At 47.9% G+C, this 13,031-nt stretch overlaps 1 protein-coding gene across 3 annotated transcripts in view; it reads left to right on the forward strand.

The window, feature by feature from the left end:
- The first annotated feature begins 2,923 nt into the window (after positions 1-2,923).
- LOC120905898 overlaps positions 2,924-13,031 on the forward strand; it is a 33,124-nt gene continuing 23,016 nt past the window's right edge. For 2 of the 3 annotated variants that reach the window (XM_040317208.1, XM_040317212.1), the window contains exons 1-2: positions 2,924-3,045; positions 4,315-4,930. The gene's annotated coding sequence lies outside the window, so the exon portion shown is untranslated. Of the gene's footprint in view, positions 3,096-4,314; positions 4,931-13,031 lie in introns of all 3 variants that reach the window. The other variant, XM_040317209.1, reaches the window with a different exon arrangement.

Raw genomic sequence — 13,031 nt, forward strand, 5'->3', positions numbered from 1 at the left:
AAAGGCAACCAAACAAAACTCTCGGATGACTTTTGGAGGCAGATCGGCAGATCTACGGATGCGACCCGTAAAGAACATATGCACGAAAAAGCAAAAAAGAAACAACTACAACATCTCTCACATGCATACACCAATCTTGACAACATTAATAAACACATAAAAAACAACAACAACAACAACAATACACCTCCATGATAGCCGAGACCCGTGCAAGAGGAGATGACCGCAGCAGCAGTGGCCCCGAGACACTTTCGCAAGCATCTATGCCGACCGTTTCGCTACCCTGCCTCCCCCTCGCAGCTATACCTATACGTGTGGACCAGGCCAGAACGGTAGTTAGTTAGCGTGTGTTGTTTAGTGTCGGGTTACATTTTCCCATAAACGTAGCGCACCGGGAAACCGGGGTCGTCCGGTATCTGCACGCATAATACCCGTTCACCTCTGTGGTCCCTCGACGCTGCAATCGCCTGGGATGTGGAATGCAGCTGGGTCGGATGCACCCTAAAAAAATACCCTGGATAAGCCGGGCAAGAGCAATCCGCAGAGCAAACGAAACCTGCTGGCTCAGTGTCTGTGGGAGTGTGATACGATCCAATCGCGGATTTCAGACACCTGCGCGGTGTCTCATCTGGTCGGTCGGGCATACAACCGCGTTGGAAAGTGAGTGTGTTAATGAAGAAGCAGATCATCGGGGATAAAAAATAAAAGGTGGAAAAGAAAAAGAAATCACAACCGAGACTTAGAACACGCAACATTTCGATTAGAATTTCTTTCCCAACATTTTTGTTTCCTGTTTTCCTTTTCACGGGTCATCGTTACCACAAGTCCTCTGTCTGGATGATCTTCGGAGACTTATCATGCTTAATCACGCGTTGCAGCAGTTGCGCGTTGCCTCTCGACAGGGTCCTTGGGTAACGGCGTCGTGTACGGCTACTTGGAAGGATTCCGGAGCCGAAGTTGAAATTGAATATTCATCCCAGGCGAGATAACGAGTGCCGCTGTACAGCGCGACCACTCAGCGATGTGTGCCCGGAATCCTGCCGGAAGTGAGGGTTATGTCATCACGTACCGGTGATCTGCTCGCAGTGAACGGAAACTCGGTGCGGAGCGGGTGCGACACGCTTTCGGATGCGGCTAGAATTTATGAAACTTGCCCCGTTCTGTTGTTCGCTCTCTTCTGGCCCACACCATTCGCCTACGACAGGTAAAGCGCACAGGTAAAGCACACTCATTGCCATTGCCTTTTCTCGCCGTCTGTTTGTGCGTGTCCTGGTGGCCCTCCCGGTCGCCGGGTCGACGGCCGATGATGTAATTAATATCCGTCCCGACGGTCTGGAGAACGGAGAAAGAGAGAAGCCACCCCGAGACTGATCTTTTGGATGGGGTTTGGGGAAAATAAAAAGAAAGAAAGAAAGAGAGAGAGAGAGAGAGAGAGAGAGAGAGACTTGTGGAAAACTGAAGGAACATTTGGCTTCCCGGTTCGGTGTCTGCTCGCATGGCATCTTAGCGTCGGGGGACGGGATGGACATTAGCATAGGAAAGCTTTACGGTACGGTGATGATGTGATGCTGCTGTACCACACACGAAAAGGGGTAAAACACAAAATAAAATAAAAAGTTCAGGATAAACTTTCCCACAGAGCAATCGAACGGTTCACGGGGGTACTGGTGCTCGATTGTTTATTCCTTCCGTTGTTTGCCGTGAGGTTTAGGTACATTTCAGATCCGACGTACAATGGCGTGCGGGTTTTGTTTGTTATGCTAAAGTATTGACCGGTCAGCTTTTGTCCAGCCGTTACTTACAAAACCCCTTTTCCTTCGTACGAAAGGGCCGCCGGTTAGACGTAAAGAGCCAAGGTTGATTATTGCCAATCTTGTATTTGGATGCGTACCTCCATTGCCTGGGCACAGCAAGTTCGCCGAATACAGTTGATCTTGCATCATCCCAAAGCAAACACAGCCGTTCCAGAGGTGTCTTACCAGGCAGGCTAATGTGTCTGGAAGTGCGGTAAATGCTCATTTCCCTGCAAGCCAAAGACGGCAGCCAATCGTGTCAATTGTGGCGCGCTTCGATTGCCCTCAGACGTATTAGATTCGGTCGTGTCGAGACGGCAGTCAGCATCTTCGGACACATTTTTGTCCGTCACCTTGACCCAGGTACGCACTCCCGCCATCGCCCGCAAGGCCTGAAGGATACGCCGCCTGTCGCCTTGCACATCTTACGTTGACTGTGCCCTTTTCCTTCCTCTCGATCGATTACCCACCGGTTTCGGTGTGACCATTTAAATGGCGCTAAAGGCGCTAGCGAGAACCATCCCCGAGGTGTGTGTGTGTGTGTGTGTGTGTGTGTGTGTGTGTGTGTGTGTGTGTGTGTGTGTGTGTGTGTGTGTGTGTGTGTGTGTGTGTGTGTGTGTGTGTGTGTGTGTGTGTGTGTGTGTGTGTGTGTGTGTGTGTGTGTGTGTGTGTGTGTGTGTGTATGTATGTGTGGTTTTTGCGGGCCCAAAACTTTGCGCCCTTTTACAGCCCTTTTGCATCCTGGCGCTGCGCTTCTGTGTACGTTCATTTGTGTGCGAGTGAAATGAACGAGAGCTGCAAGCGCACGGGTGAATCACCCGTCCCGTATGCCCAAGTTTGCGTTTGCGAGAGCGAGCGGCCGAGTGCCCGCGGTCTCTTTCGCTCTTGCATGCTACCCCCGTGCGATCTGCTACGCGCAGCGTATTATTTCTGTCGAAGCGAGATGGCACAGCTGCTGGGTCCTGCGAGTGTGCGCAGGCACGCATCGCCCCAGCTCGAAAGAGCGTCAATGGGAGTGAGCGAGCACTGGAAGATTCATTCTCTCCGGGCGCGCACGGCGAGAGAAAGAATCGGTGTGCGGCTTCAGACGATGCGGCTGTACCGCGGGTTCATCATAACTGCGAAGTCAGTCGTCGAGGCAGCATGCGGCAACGATCTGGTGCATAAACACTGACTTCGTGCAACATTGCGATCGTGTACCGTGTGTGTGTGTGTGTTGTGTGATGTCCTTGGCGAAAGTGTATCTCGCAATGTAAGAAAAGAAACCAAAGTGTGTGTGTGTGTCTGTATGTGTTTTTGTGGGTGGGTGTTGCAAACAAATTATTAAAAAAAAAACAATAAAAGTACACTAATATCTTCAAAATACGTAGTGTGATTTTTGCACGCTATGTTGACAAGTTCGTTTTGAACAAGACAGTTTCGTTTTGAACCGTAGTGTTTCTTCGTAGTGTTTCGCCCAGCCGGTCCAGAACCTGTGGCTGCGTGTGGTGCCTCAGTGGTAGCTCATTTTTCCACGAATATATTAACACCTGTTTGCGACCATCCACAAAGGATCACGCTGCTCAATTTCCGCACACTCAACAAACAACTGCCAATCAACCTGGGTGTGCTCTACTCACCATCCACTGCAAACAAGTAGGATGGATGGAATCGAGCGAAGGGGCGACCCCAAAACATCTAGACCGATATTTCCAGGAAAATTCACCAAAAGATTGTAGAGTGCGTGGGTGGCGTGGGGGGGGGAGGTGTGGGGGGATCTTGCGAGATGTGATCGTTGCATTTTGTCAACCCGGTTTGCTAGAATCGATCTTTTGCAAAAAAAAATCTCCATCCAATGTGTGTGTGTCTTATCTGCAATCAACCGTGCTTTGGGACATCTTCGTGTGGAATTGTTTTCAATTCCAAAGAACATCGCTGATGGAATGTAGCTGGTATTCGAATTTATTAGATTGTGTCCAGAAGCGATGTATTGAGTCATCATGCTACTCCCGGTGCAGCGCAAGTGTTAGTCGGTGTGAATCGCAGCGAATGGACACTATTGCGGTGGTGAAAATTGTGGCACGCGGCGACAAAAAACAAAGAAACATGCAAACTAGACTCAACATGATTTAGCCTCCCATGTACGCGTGTGTCAGTATACATGAGAGTGCATCGCAAGTGGCGTTGGCGAAGCGCAATCGCGATCAGATCGCACAGCCGGTCATCGCAAGTGAAAAGCGTTGATCATAACAAGACGACTGGGCCCCGGGCGTGTCGTCTCGAGTGCGCTCGACCATTAGTGCTGCAGTGAACTTCCAGTGAGGTCGGTTTAGCGCACGTCATCGTAGTGACAAAGAATAGAAGAACATCTTAAGCAAAACTGGAAGTTCCCAGCGAGAAGGGACAGTTTCCGATCATTCACGGCCGCAGTACCGCACACGCGCGAGGACAATTAAGATTTAGCCAAACAGTTTTTGGTGGAACACAGCACCGAACAGTTTGCAAAAAGTGTATTTATTTTTATTTTTTCTCAAATTTCTAGGATATACAGTGATCAAAATCAACTACTTGTGTGTACAGTAATTTAGACTGGTTAAAAAAAATCCTCCAACGGAAATAGCAAAGTATTGTGTACAGTGTGTTGTGTGTTGCTCATCTATAAGCAGTTTTTGGTCGTGTACAGAGGGAAAAAAAAATACTCGACCTAATTTAGTGCACATCTGTGAGTGCCCGAAGTGCTTGTGATTATTAGGAGGGTTTTAAAACCCCCTTTTTGCCCGTTTTCGGGCAACCAAACGTTGAAGCTACTCCGCCCGAGACAGCGTCACCTGGTGGCCGGTACGGAAAGCACGGCACCGCTCTGCGCCTGGCGAAGCCGGAGTCGTCCGGTGTGCGGCGGCGGAATTCAACTTTACGAGTGTCTACCGCAGGCAGTGGGGTGCAAAGTATTGCGATCGTTGGAAAGGGCAACCTTCAATCAAACTGAACACGAAAAACAAACGCCCCCGTAAAGGCGTACAGATCAAGAGACTAGCAGCGGTTCTTTCCTGAGGTCCTGCTGAAAGTGTAAATGTGTGCGTGCTTGTTTATGAGTGTGTGGTGTGAGATTGAGTTCTGGAAGAAAGTGGCTGATGTGTGCGGCGTTGCTTAGATAAGAGGTAGGTGCAGAATTATGTATTGTAAGAAAAAAGTCGATGTTGCAGAATATTCCATCGGAATTTGCATTTGGATGTGGTGTGATAATTCCGTCCCATTTTTTTTTTTTTGAAGGAAAACAGGAAGCTAGGGTTAGGCTACACTGGGAATCGTGAGCGGTTAGGCAAAGCGAAGTGGGGATTCGGCGGTTTCAGCGATCGATAAGCTCTCTCCCGTGCTGGAGAATAGTTCTCCATCTTGTCGATACGGGCGCACTCTTGCTGCTGGCTGCTATCAAGATGTTATCAACAAGGGCTTCCACCTTCCCTTGCCTCATCCGTGTGCATCACATTCCTCATCAACTGGGATGGGGAGGGGGCAGTGTATGGAGGTTGGTTTAAAGAATTTTCGAGGCTGAAGAGATTGCAGGCAATTGATAAGCCTGGCTGAGATAAATGCGTGGATTTTGAACGCGGTTTGATATGTTTTTTTTCTTGTGTTGGTTTGATTTTTCAACACTGTTTTGCTTCTTGGAGCTCGACTTTGCGCTCCTGGGTGAGAGCGACCCGTGAGAGTTTTTAGACTTTGTTTTGCCATGTATGGACATTGGCCTATCTGCTTTCGCATACTGCCTTGCTTCTTCCCTTGGATCTCGTGCCTAGCCTCGAATGATCCCGGTGTGTGTGGGGATGTGCTCTTAGTTTTGCGGAATATGCGCAGAATGTCCCCGATGTCGTCCTCCTCCTGTAGCCTGCCGTCGTCTGTCTTAGTGTGGCGAGAGAAGAGCTTTGTCATCGTAGAGCTTCGACCTATGGAGGAGTCGAAATCTTCCTTCTCATCTTACCGCACAGCGTACCTTTTCATTGTCCAATCTCCTGGGGGGCTATTGTCTTTCGCTCTTCGAATTCCCTTTTCATCTCTCCCAGCAATGGATGTGGTGTGAATTGTATCACTGTCGGTCCCTTTTACTCGCGTCAGGATATCAGGGATCATGAAAGCAATGTGATTGAGCTTCTGGTTTGCTTCACAATCTACGCAATTGGCCCTCCATTTGACTGGTGCAGCAACGTTATAACTAGTTACGCCTTACAGTGGCGCTTAGAAACCTTCCGTTCGATCATGCAAACAATAAGGTTGGTTTTATTGTTAAATTACTACGGCATGTGTTTGAGAAGTACATCAGGGATTAGTTATACCTGTGAGGCATGCTACTCTACTCACTATACATTGTTTATCGCAGTAAAGTTATGTTAAAAGGATTGTTAAACATGTAAGTGCAGGTTTTCTAAGAGAAAATCCTCCAAGATAAGGCGATGCTAAAATTGTAGCACGTCCTCTCGGCGGAGTTTTCCTTCTCTTGGTATCTGGGCGAGCACGTAGATCGATATTTCGATGACGACGCAAATCTCGCCTTGCTTCCTGGAAAATAAGGTCACCGATGCCGTGGGGGATACGATTGCAGCTGGATTCGATGTAGCCTTGGTTTTTGGCTTCAGTGTGTTTCTGTTTTTGTTTTCTTGGAATATTTGAAGTCGTTTAATGATTGAAGCGTAGCTCGATCGAACGAGGCTCACTGCGGGAAAGGTTGGGAGTGTGGACGCACTGTCTAGATTTCTCTAGCAGCGACCACCAATTTCATTGATCATTCATTGCCAGTGCGTCACGACACACGGCAGGCGAATCGAACAAAACCGCAGCAGCAAATGGCATAATCAAGGTGTCATCTCTATCCCCACTACTCGTATCGCTCTTTCTCTCTCTCTCTCTCTCTTTCTATCTCTCTCCCTCTCTTTCTCTTTCTACTTATACATCTCTCTCTATCTTCAATGATTGTGCCAGCGTAATAGCTTCTCCATTGCGTTTTGCAGCGAAGGTGGGCGAATTAAACCTAAGCAAAGGATTACCGGTAGTGGTTTTCAATAGTGTACGTCCCACACATGCAATTATGGTGCACATGCGCGAGCGAGATGGAGCGGCATGATCTCGCCAGGAACCGCTAAATAGCGCTTAATCAGCGGCCTGTGCAGCGGGATAGAAATAGCCACTGCTGCTACTGCTGCTGTTGCGCGCAGTAAAAGGGAAGCTCGCATTGCTCGGTAGAGGAAGTCAGTGGGGTAGAGAGTTTAAAGCGATCCAGTCCCCCCTCTCACCCCAACAAAGCGAACGAAGCTGCCGTTCGTGTATTGGAAATCGAAGCATCTGTGTGTACGCGAAGGGAAGCCAGCAATTCATGTACCGGACGGTCACGTTCTTCACGATTGACAACTTTGCGTGACATTTATTTTCCACTGTTCCATTCGCCCCCCCCCCCTCCCCTATCACCCTTCCGCTTACAGCTCACCGTCTGGTGTTACCGAACGCTGGTTTCTCCTTCGACATCTTGCTGCCGGACAGAAGTGGGGATGAAAGGTGGAAGGGATTGGGCGGTATGCCCACTTCTCTCGAATGCGAAATGGGAGATGCGACCGCAATTACTGACCGGTGTTTCGTACGTAATCAATGACTGGAGGAAGATGGCGATGAAGATGATGATGATGATGAAGATGAAGATGATGATGTTGGCAGAAATGGACGGAGGGGTTGTCCAAATCGATCGTTCATCGATCTTCAGGTAATGGCAAAAGCAAACCGGCAATGAATTTCCAGTACACTTCTACGGGCGTCCTCTTTGAAAATGCGTATGGTGTACTCCGGGGGAAAAGTTATACTGATTGCTTGGGGAATCGTTTTGACAGCTGTCAGCACATCCAGGGCAGTTGGCATTACAGACAATGGTAACAATTACATGCTTTCTCCCGGTACGCTATGTGGTTGGGCTGTTTGCTGACAGCTGTCAAAATTTTGTTAACTCTTTAGTAGCTTGCTCGCATGTATATCGTTTTTCTATATTTATATTTTGTATATAGTTCAACTGTAAAAGCTATACGTATAGGATACTAATGAATGTTAAAGGTGTTCAAAAGTTTTGAACCTTCACTGCAGAGGCTAATATTTGCTCCCGTATGTACCCTTGGCTCCGTGGCTCATCCCTTGATTTTTCTCGTTTTTGCCATCTTCAATTTGTATTGGACACGCTCTTGCATTTTTATTGTGCGTTTGATGTTTTTCCTCCTTCAATCGCGCTGGAACTCGCCAAAGATTGATAATTATTCTCCAGCCGATTCGTGACACACCCTCAAGAGTCTCTTTTGAAATCCTCGGAATGATGGTGATGTGGATCGACCACATTGGAGATATGTATGTCGGGGCCAGAATAGAAGCATTCTGTGGCTTCTGATTTCGCGCGTACGTCAACCCCTCGGACCACGGTTCGCACGTTGTCTTTTTGTCCGTCTTACGTTTTCCTTCTTGTCTGCATGCCTTGATGGATGGTCTTCTCGCTTTAGTTCATCCTTTTTTCTCAGTTCCATCTCGCCTCCAATACACGACCCAAACAGGTACGGCAATGGCCGCTGTGAACAAAACGGCACGATCGTTGGTTTGTCTCGATTTGCACACCTCTGCGATACAGCGCATTAGTGTGTCGCTCGTCATGTCATTCCCACCGCCGTAACAGACAGTATTTGCAGGATGGGGAAAGGGTGGAAGATCTTTTAAGCCAGGTTCCATCCTACCCTACCTCCGAAAGGCGCGAAAACGATAAAACAAATCGAAAAGTGCCCCGCGACACAGGCACCCGTGGCGGCTGCTCCATGGCACTGCCCAATACAGCAGGGCCTCGGTAATGTCTGAAGTCTAGTCGTTTTATGTGTCTCTGCATACTAAGATCCATTTTCTCCTCTTCACACACATGCACATAGTGTGTGCGGGGCGTTGGGGCGTGTTGAAAGCTTACCAATTGATTTCCGGGAGTTTGGCCATATTCCCGGAGTAAGGGAAGACAATCCGTATTGCGCGCGCGGATCTCGCGTTACATCCGCGACGGCCCTATTCTCCTGCTCGTCTTGTTGGGTAGGGAGGAGGTATAGGGAGGTGCTCTCGCTGTGTGGCAAAATGAATTTAATGGATAAACTCATCCATCGTGCTCTTGACGAGTTTGCCTCATTGCCTGTGTTTCCAGAATCACTCTGCAAATAATTGAACATACGAACCGCGGGGTTATGTTGTGTCCAAGTAGCCCTATTCTCCATTATGCTTTCGGATTGCGGAAAGACGATGGTAGGGTACAGTACAAATACACATCACATTCGGTCACGTTTCTTCATTCACATTAAGCTCACGAGCTTAAAATATGTATTTCAAAGTGCTTGTACTACGTTCGACTTACTCACAGTTATTTTTGCTCCGAGGATGTAAGGAACATTGAATCGGAAACAAATGGGTTAATTTTGGTGGATACCTTGTTTATTTTTTTTCTTAATTTTGCGAGAGTGGACTTTTTCTTCAACTACTTAACTGATGGTCGCCATCCTTTAGGAGAAACGAACCTTGGAAATTAACAATTCGCCCGTTATGCAAAATTGAATTGTTTCTTAAAAGCGTCTCCAGAAAAACTGCGCTTCGTTATTTTTTTGTCAAACAACTGGCAAAGCTTGAGGGGTGGGGGGAGCTATCCGAACATTACCTTCTTGTTATTCATTGGTATGCCTGTGCATGCACGGCATACCAGTCGCAAATACATCTGGGGCCTTCTCGGCTCTTCGTTGTATCTCTAGCTTCATGCCCGGGCATCTACCCAAGAAATGTGTTTCCTGTTCGGCTCACCTTGAGATGTATCTTCTCGTATCGTTGAGGTTAGCTGCCGTTAACGAACCAGCGAGAAAAGCCTAACTGACAAAGCAAGCCCGAACCCCTTTTGTATGTGAGTGTGTCTGTATGTGTTGTGCTCCGTTCGGCACAACGGCTGCTCCCGCGATGCGTAAAGCGGGTGATTAATAATAATGAAGGAAATTTATTTTATTTTGCTGTTCTCCCCAGCGCGGAGATGGGACGTCCTCTGAACGAGAAGACGCTCTGCGCGACCCTCGCTGAATGTGTCGTTTCGATCATTGCGTTTTTCCTGTGCCCTTTTCCATATGTTCCATGTGCAAAAACGGAGCTAAGATATGTGCCTGCAGGTACTAGATCGGTTCAGAAAAAGCCTGTCTGAAAATGGAAAATAAAGGTTAGGCAGTTCGGTCAATTCGAATAACGTGCTCCAAGCTACAAGCTCTACGGTGCTCCTCTACACGCTTGCTAAATGACGCTCTGATCTCTCACCATCTTACGTTGAATTTTGTGGAGCATCACGTTGACTTCGAAATTCTACCAGAGACTACAAAAAAAAAACTTAAAAACTCTGTGGCCATCTGCTCATTGGGTCTCCAGTTTATCGTGTCTGCTCGATCACCTGCATCCCATTTCCTCTTGCCTGTTCGGCAAGATACGGAGAGACAGAACAGAACATCTCTTCTTCATCCCGTACCAAAGAAAAGGGGGGGGGCATGGTTCAGTGGTTTCGCGCAGAGCCATCAACTTCTTCCCCGAGCGAAAAAAGGGCTGCGCGCTCTCTTGGGAAGCCTGTTTGTGTCGGGAATCTTGTTCGCTAGGAGAGGATTGGACGAGGCGGGGCTGTGGGAGGCAAGGATGCTTTCATGTGGTAGTTTTCAAAAGAAGCTTGCGCGTACTGAACGGTTAAGTGAATGGATGATGGTAAGCAAGCGACGAACGTACGAGTGAAATTGAGGGTGCTCAGTGTTGTTGTCCGCCGCGGTGGGGATGATGTTGGCGTATTATGGCTTTTGCATTACTGCCAAAGCCTTATCCCTCTCCCACTCTTTCTCTCTCTCTCTCTCTCTCTCTCTCTCTCTCTCTCTCTCTCTCCATCGCTCCTTTGTGGGGCCATGGAGCTCTATCGAGCCACCCTTTCGCTTTGTTTTGCTGTAAAATGCGCTGTAAATGGGCATTCAGGTGGAAAACAAACCAGCAGCGCGCACTGTCTCAGCCGCGTATACGCCAAGGGAAATGCTGATGCACATTTTCCACATTCCACAGAGGAAATTGGTGTGGAAAAGCGAGAATGAAACTGAAACTGCAAGTGCTGTCCTGGAGGGAGCGGGGGAAAAGACTAGATGAAAATGAAAATAATTGTGCGAATGAAAATGAAATTTTTGTGAGAAAAAGAAAAAGGAGAATGGGATGAAAAGCGAAAAGAAAGAAGCAACGTAAGATTTTGCGTTAAGGGCAGGGCATGGAAATGGCCTTGAAATACGAAAAAATGCAACATTTTAATAAAATTTGACATGTTTTGTTCTAAAAAAGAAAACATTACATGTCTTGACAAATACACTTACCATTTCAAGAGGTCGATGGTCTGATTCTCTTAACAATAGTGGTCTGCTTTTATTTATTTTTTCCCTTCCTTTCCGGGATTCTCATCACGTACACACCTACCATTAGTTTTACTACGGATCTCGTTTTCCGATTCTCGTCTTGCTCACAAAGGTTGGTAAATTTTGGATCGATTTGCCGTTCGGGCACATGCTTGTTAGGCTCACAGCGCGTTCGTCGGCGGTCTTGTCGAGAGCTCCCTTTTCCCTTTATCTTCCCTCCGTGTAGCACTTACGGACTCTACTGCTAGTAACTTGATGTGTCCCGTGGTTTTCGGTTAGGCTTTTCTTCTCCTTTCACAGGAAGATGGCGTCCATAAGAGACAGCAGCAGCAGCAGCCTCTTCGGTTGACTGAGTTTCCCGTTTGCGTATTCTTCACGTGGTGGGGCTCTCGGTCTCGGTAGGTGCCTTTGCTCGCGCGCACGCGCTCTCTACCCTTGGAAGAGGGTTTGGGATGGGAATCGCGAGAAGAAGTTTTTGATCACATCACACAAACTTACACACGTACATGGTTTCTCTCTTTCCCTCTGTTGTGTTCATCTCGGGCAAGCTTTCGAGAATCATACACACAGAGACGACGATGATGATGTTGATGCGCGTCCCAAACAATGATCAGGATAGTATCCGTTGCTGGTGTACAAAGTGTACAAGAGATGAAGGTTGCTTCGTTCTTCCACCCTTTCTTGGATCATGATATAGATGTTTTCTTTGTTGATTGAGAAGAACAGCGAGGAAGAAGCAATTGGCAAGACATGGCATGAAGACACCAGTATTCTTGCAGATGTAGACGGGATGTGAATGTGATTGTAGCCAGTTTCAAGATGGCTGCGCTGAATAGAGGAGACGCAGCACTGAGAGACGCATCGGTGTGTAATCATTGCTTTCTGGAGATCAGACAATAATCTCGTTGCTGATTGCTCCGTTGCGCTTAGAGGGGAGGAGGGACGCGCGCAAAAACAACACGCTGAGACACACCGGGAAGATCGTTTGGAGCGATTCTTCTGATCTTTCATTCCGCTGTGGCCAGGAAAGGAGGAGACGAAAATGTAAAAAAAAAAACAGTGTAGAAGAAAAGAAGAGGCGACACGGTTGACTGCTGACTTTGGTTCGGGAAATTAACGCAATGCAAGAGGTTGGGGAATCTTCCAGGCCTCAAGGAGTTCACCTCGGGAGCTCTTCAGTGGAGATGGAAGGTTACAGGTGCGTGTTGCGCAGGCATGGGGAGGCGACGGGTAAAGCGAATTGATCTGCTGCTAGGTAGGCTGGGTTCGCTGAAGCTACATCAATTTCGCTCTTCTTTTGCCCATCTTCTTTGTTCGTTAAAATTTTATGCTTCTCTCCTTACGGTGTGTGTGGCGTCATTCTTGCTCTTTTGAGGGCTCCGTTCAGGTTCAGCTGCTGCTGTTTCTTCAGCAAGGGAAGATGATTGTTCCCTCCAATTTGTTGTACTGGTTCAACCAGAAGATGAAGGTTTTCCCGCCTCTTCAGTATGTGTGCGCGTGTGTGAGTCTGTTGTGCAGCAAGAGTAACTTCATCACTTTCGTGAGGAACCTATTGAACGAATTAATTCACGTTTCGATATGAAGAATTCTTGTTCTGGCGCATTTTTGGGGAGTTCAAGAGTGCATCAAAACTCAGGGACGTGAGTGAGTGTGTGTACACGCGCACAGACTCACACACCTGTCATCCGTCCTCCGGGCTGCTTTGCAACCCCGGTTTATGATGGTGGCCGTAAGCGATGAACAATAGTCACACGCTGGAAGACGACGCCGTACGGGCGTTAAGCATCGTCACACACAACAAACAAGGTGTGGG

This window comes from Anopheles arabiensis, chromosome X (genome assembly GCF_016920715.1).
Source record: "Anopheles arabiensis isolate DONGOLA chromosome X, AaraD3, whole genome shotgun sequence".
NCBI lineage: Eukaryota > Metazoa > Arthropoda > Insecta > Diptera > Culicidae > Anopheles > Anopheles arabiensis.